The sequence below is a fragment of the Mastomys coucha genome, unplaced genomic scaffold (genome assembly GCF_008632895.1).
Source record: "Mastomys coucha isolate ucsf_1 unplaced genomic scaffold, UCSF_Mcou_1 pScaffold16, whole genome shotgun sequence".
NCBI classification, from domain to species: domain Eukaryota; kingdom Metazoa; phylum Chordata; class Mammalia; order Rodentia; family Muridae; genus Mastomys; species Mastomys coucha.
In genome coordinates this window covers 56,134,234-56,140,575 of record NW_022196898.1, presented here as the reverse complement: position 1 = coordinate 56,140,575, position 6,342 = coordinate 56,134,234, and the positions used below count along the sequence as shown (strand labels likewise).

At 46.0% G+C, this 6,342-nt stretch overlaps 1 non-coding gene across 1 annotated transcript; it reads right to left on the bottom strand.

Moving 5' to 3' along the window:
* Positions 1–5,730: 5,730 nt before the first annotated feature.
* LOC116094520 lies at positions 5,731–5,861 on the bottom strand. The gene has a single exon (XR_004120165.1). It is a non-coding gene; the product is annotated as a small nucleolar RNA SNORA71 (small nucleolar RNA).
* Between the last annotated feature and the right edge of the window lie 481 nt (positions 5,862–6,342).

Here is a 6,342-nt window from a genome sequence, read left to right as displayed (position 1 = left end):
CTCTCTCCCTTCCTTCCATCCCTTCTTTGTTTTTTCAAGCCCTGGCTGTCCTGGAACTTACCTGGTAGGCCAGGCTGATCTCAGACTCACAGACACTGCCCCCTCTCCTCCCCTCCCCCCACACACCTAGCTTGCTTTCATCATTTCGTAATGCTTTGCAGGGTTTGCCTGGCCACTTTGTAGATGATTGCTCATACATGTTTTCACCTGAGGAATTAATGTCTGGTAATCTCCCTGATTAAAGCTCCTTAGTCATTTCCTGGAGAAAGCTGAAAGGCCTGGAGGCAGTCCATGCCTTGGTTTCCTTAGGGATGTTGTAACTGTGCGGTTCTAGGTTGCCTAGCACATAGATGAGAGTTAATCTTATGGAGATGTCACATAGCCTCCGTTTCCAGAAAAGCTTAGTTAGTATTTGAGTAGAGGAGGTAGAGCTCACCATTAGGAGAAGGCACCAGCTACACAGAGAGAGAGCCTGGGCTATTCTAACACAGAAGGACGAATTTTTTTTAACAGGAAATTTCATCTTCTGTCATGGACTATAGGTCCTCTACTCTAAAACTTGGCAGAGCTTCACAGCCTTTCCCTTCACCCATCTTCCCCTTCAACCTGAAGGAGTTATGCCACCAATTCCCATGCTTTGAATTGCAGAGATCACGTGACTTCCCTACGCCACGACCTTTTCACCCATCTGCAATCATAAGTTACTCATATCTAATCTACTGATATCTATTTGCTCTGTGTGGAGAACCTTGATTACATATAGCAAACAAACACAAAAATTAATTACAACAATGTAAGAATAAGTCTACAAAGAAATAAAACATAAAACACTACAGCACTTCCATTTTGTGGGGAGATGGGGGGCTTTTCTATTTGGAACAGATTGGATGAGGGTTTAGAGGTAAGATACCTTTTTCTGTTCTAGTAAGTCTCTCAGTTCATTATGAGTGATTTTAAGGGAATCCGAAGGGAAAATCAGCCTGCCCATTTTGCCCAGTTCTTTGGTAAAAGACTATCTGAGAGGCTTGCAAGGCTGGGCAGGCATTAGAAATGAGTTACTGCTATAGTGACTGATGTGTTAGAACGGCAAGTCGCATCAGAACATCCCACACTCTAGGCCCGAACAGTTCCACGTGTAAGAGGTTTAATTGAGAGGTAGAGAGGGGCCAGTAACTCAGAAAGAGAGGGGGGGGGAGAGAGAGAGAGAGAGAGAGAGAGAGAGGGAGAGAGAGAGAGAGAGGGAGAGATGGAGGAATGTTCCCCATATATATATGGGTTCTGACTTAGTGGCTGCAGGTAAAGGTGGGAGGTGAGCCCAATGGATTCTGGGAATATGGTGGCTGTTGCCCTGGCAACAGGTCTGTGGACCGGCCCATGCATCGTCACAGGCTTTGGATGCCCTGATGCTAACAGTGACCCCATCGTTGTTGTCCTTGCCCATTATGTGCTTCTATATTTAATTCTTGCCCTTCCCTCCCTGTGTGACATATGTTTATTTTCTTGCTTTTTTCCCCAAGGTTTATTCATTTTTATTTTATGAATATGAATGTTTTGCCTGCATGTACTATGTGCCCCATATGAGTGCAGAAGCCCACAGAGGCCAGAAGTGGTCATCAGATCCTCTGGAACTGGAATTATGGCTGATTACAAGGTGCCATTTCGGGTGCTGGGAACTAAACAGCTCTGCAAGAACAGCTGAAGAGGTCAGCTCAGAGCCATTGGAAAATTCCACCAGACCCCTCCACTCCTGGAAGAGACAGGTCAGAGAGCACGTAGGCCAGAAGGGAGAGGCTAAGTTAGCCCCTACTACCTCATTCCCTAAAGATCAGTTTAAAGGGAACTGTTCCGACAGCTATCATATTGTGCCTTGTTGCTGATGCTCTATTCTGCGCCTGGAAAGCCAGGCAGTGGTGATGCACACCTTTAATCCCAGCACTTGGGAGGCAGAGGCAGAAGGACTTCTGAGTTCGAGGCCAGCCTGGTCTACAGAGTGAGTTCCGGGACAGCCAGGGCTATACACAGAAACCCTGTCTCGGAAAAAAACCCAAACCAAACCAAACCAAATCATATAAAAACTGGCTGAAAGGGCTGCAGGGGATCGCTGCCTCTCCTTCTGGGAGACCCCAGTGCACTGGAACAATAAATTCCTCTTGCTTTTTGCATCGATTCCCACCTCTGCGTCATTCACCCAGGGGTTCCAGGTAAGCTAAGGCTCAGAGTCTTACAGAGTGCTCTTCACTGCTGAGTCATCGCTCCAGCCTAGGATTTCTTAGGAGTTATAAAAGAAATGCTTATTAAGGGCCTGGAGAGATGGCTCAGCAGTCACAAGCACTGGCTGCTCTTCTAGAAAATCTGGGTTCAGTTCCCAGCACCCACACGGCCGTTCTAACTTCAGTTCCAGGGGGTCTGTCACCCTCACATAGACATATATGGAAGTAAAACACCAGTGTACATAAAATTTAAAAAAGAAAGAAAGAAAGAAAGAGATGTTTATTCCTTAGGAATAAGTCTCCCACTCCTTTTGCGACTGTGCAGCCAGATGCTCCCAGGGCTTCCCTAGGGTAAAACTGCGGCTGCTTAGCCCCTCCCCACGCCCCTCTCCCAGCTGTTTCCGGGCCACCATCTGCTCTGCTCTACCTCTCACCCGCCAGCTTTTCTAAGGCTGAGTTTCTCCAGCTGTGGTTTCTGAGTCGTTCCTGGTTCACAGACTAGGTAGAGTCCCCTCACCTAGTTGTGACTGCATTTGGACTAGGTGGTTCTTTGCTGTGGGCCTCTGCTGTGCATTGTGGGACGTTCATGGCTTCCCTATCCTCCACCCACTCGATGCTGCAGCACTCCCCAGTGGTGACCATTCGGAAAGTCTCTTTGTTAAATGCGTCAAGAGCTGCAAATTGCTTCCTGCACACACCAGTGGTATACTGTTTGGAGAGTCCCACTTTAAAAAAGTAAATAATTGTAGGGTGCAGGGCAGTGTGGGAAGCCACGTAACCACAGTCCAAGGGAGTGGGAGGGAGCAGTCCGGGATACCTGGGCCTCACCGCCCAAGGACAACAGGTTCTAGCTCTTGGGCATCGCAGGATGTCTCTGGACACCGAGAAAGAGCTGAGAATGGGTGGGGGCTCCAGGGTGGCAGTGGCCCCAGGCTGAAAGGAAAAAAAAACGGGGCGGGGTGAGGAGAGAAGGTGCTGGGTGGTTCTCTCTTGGGGCAAGGAGTCCTTGGTCAGGTCTGGTGGCTGGAAACGCTGGGCGGCTTTCCTGCAGGAGATTAGATGCAGCTCTTTAGGGGGAGGCCTAAGCCATTGTTCCAGCACTGAGTCTAAATGAAAGGAGGCAGTCCATGGTTTTTGGCGTTTATTGTAGAAAGGCAGAGAGAGGGAGAAGAGTAGAGAAGTAGAAACCGGCCATGGTAATGTGGAGAGAGGGGAAAAGGGATGGGGGGAGAGGGCAAGAGATAAGAGAGCAAGAGCTTGAGAGAGAGAGAGAGGAGGGGCTAAGCAGCCCCTTTTATAGTGGGCTGGGCTACCTTGCTGTTCCAGTAACTGTGGGGCGGGGCATACCTGGTTATGGTCAGATGATTGTGGGGGGTGGAGCACATCCAGAATACTAGGAGCTTGGAGCATTGTCTTACCCACAGGATAATGGAGTTGAGGGCTCGTGTCAGGCGCCTAATGTCTGGGGGTGTAGCTCACTGTTCCGTTCCTTGTAGAATTTTCTACTGGGTCTCCGGAATAAGCTTCACTCAACCAGAACACAGACTGCCTTTCACAGTCCAACAAATAATAATAATGATAATAATAATAATAATAATAATAATTATAATTATAATAATAATATACAACACTTGCAACTATTATAGGTCTTGTTTGATGAAACTTTAATTTAGCAATATGAGTGTATTCCTTATTGTGTGGAAAACATATTCTCTTGCTTATTTGTCATTTAAAAATAACTTAATTTGTAAATTATGGTTATGTGTTTGTGTATATGGCTATGTGATTGCAGGTATTTACAGAAGCCAGAAGAGGGCATGAGATCCTCTGGAACTGCCATTCAGTCAGTTGTAAGCTACCAGTTGTGGATGCTGGGATGCACATTCTAGTCATGTGTTCTTAAACAGTAAGCCATCTCTCCAACTATTTCCTCCTTTTAGAAAAACAGATTCATGGGGCTGGCGAGATGGCTCAGCGGGTAAGAGCACTGACTGCTCTTCCGAAGGTCCTGAGTTCGGAACCCAGCAACCACATGGTGGCTCACAACCACCCAAGCGGGGCTGGCAGAGGTCCTGAGTTCAATTCCCAGCAGCCACACATAATGGTGCATGGCCATCTGTACAGCTACAGTGTAGTCATACACATAAAATAAATAAAATTAATCTTAAAAAAAACAGATTCATAAGTTTACTTTTAACATATGCAAAATCATAAAAATCATATGTATGCATAGGATACCATGTGATGTTTTTGATACACTTAAATATTATGTAATATTGAAACCAGGCCAAACATATCTTTCCCTTAAACACATATCAGTTCTTTGAAGTAGAAACACAGAAAGTTCTTTCTTCCAGTTATTTGGACAGATACACACATTGCCACTGTCTATAGTCAACTACTGTGTGCATCAGAATATCTTCCTATTAACTGCAACTTAGGACCCACTGAACAGCTTCTGTCCTAGCTTCTTTGACCCCCATTCCCATGGAACCACCTTCCCTCTCTTTCTCTCCCTCTTCCTCTCCCCGCCCCCAATCCTCTCCCTCCTCTGAGGCATAATCTTATATGTGGCCATGTTACCCTCACAGTATGGTGATCCTCCTCCCTCCAGCCTTCTGCATGCTGAGATTGTAGGCATGCAGTATACTGGCTGGCTGGAGTCTCACCTATTATGAGATGAATTGCTCTAGCTCTGACTGAAATCGGGTAGGACTTTTCTCTCTGTGCCTGGCACATGCCATTTATCTTAATGATCTCTGATTGGATCCACGCATACTGCAAGATTTCAAGATTTTATTCTTTAGAAAAGTTTTTATTATAATGGTTAATTCATATTAATTATATGAGTTAGTAGATTTAACTGTGGCCTTTTAACATAGGCATATATTGTACTTTGATCATGTATATTTTCCTTACGGCTTACTGTTTCCTTTCCATAACCTCCCACTCCTACCTCAGTACCCTTCCCAATCCCTGATTATCCCTCTCTGCTTTCTAGCAATCCTTTGTTTTTTGAAAAGAATCTATAAGGTTTATTGCACAGTTGTTGGGAAGGTAGCAGAAAAGCTAGCAACAAATTCAATAGAAAAGCTTGACCCAGAGACAGGACATAACCCTCTGAGGTGACTGACGGTGTCTGCTGCCCCCCATGCCTGAGCCAGTTTCTATGCAGTGTAAAGAGTTGTTTCATGATGTTCTGAGTGGGCAGTGTCTCCAGTTCCACTTTGTGTGGTGACCCTGTTGTTCACTTCCTGGCCCCCTGGTGTCCACAAACACCTGGAAGGCAAGGGACAGGGAAGAGGGAGCCATCAGCTCACCAGCTTCTGGAGGCCCTTCTTCAGCAGCTAGGAGGAAAGGCCACTCCACAGGAGGATGTGCTGACTCAGTGGATATTTGCAAAACCAGGCAGAGCCTGCTTCCACTTCCCTTCCTAAGCTTCCGAGGACACTACCCCGTGTGGGAGAAGGCATTCCTCGTGTCAGCAGCCGGAGTCCAAGAGGCTGTGAGAAGGAAGCTGGGTTCAAAAGCACCAGGATCTGGTAAGGACAGGAGTGGGTCTCCCAAACATGGGGATAGCTTTTGGCATTCTTTCCCTGTAGTATTCATGTCTAGGGTATGGGAAGCCCACAATCACTTTAAAACACAAGGGTATCTGCTTCCTTACATGAGAGAAAGCATGCACCATTTGTCATCTGCACCTGGCTTACATCACTTAATGAGATGTTCCCCAATTCCACGTACCTTTAGACAATGACAGCTTCATCCTTTGTGGATAACACTCCATGGTATCTTTACTTAGCCACACATCTGTTGCAGTGCACCTAGGCTGGTCCCATAACTTGGCTACTCTAGCTAGTTGCAGTAAACATGAATGTGCTGTGATGAACAGGATCGTACGGCAGACGTTTTGTTGTTGTTTGTTTTGTTTTGTTTTCTGAGGAACAGTTTTTATAGAGCTGCCCTAATTTGTGCAGTTACTAACAGTATATAATGATTGTTCCTTCCACACCCTTGATAGCATTTTTTATTTTATTTTTCAATGGCATTCTGACAGAGTTGAGATGGAATCTCAGTGTAGCTTTCATTTGCTTTCCCTTGATGACTAAAAATGCCAAACATCTGAAAAACA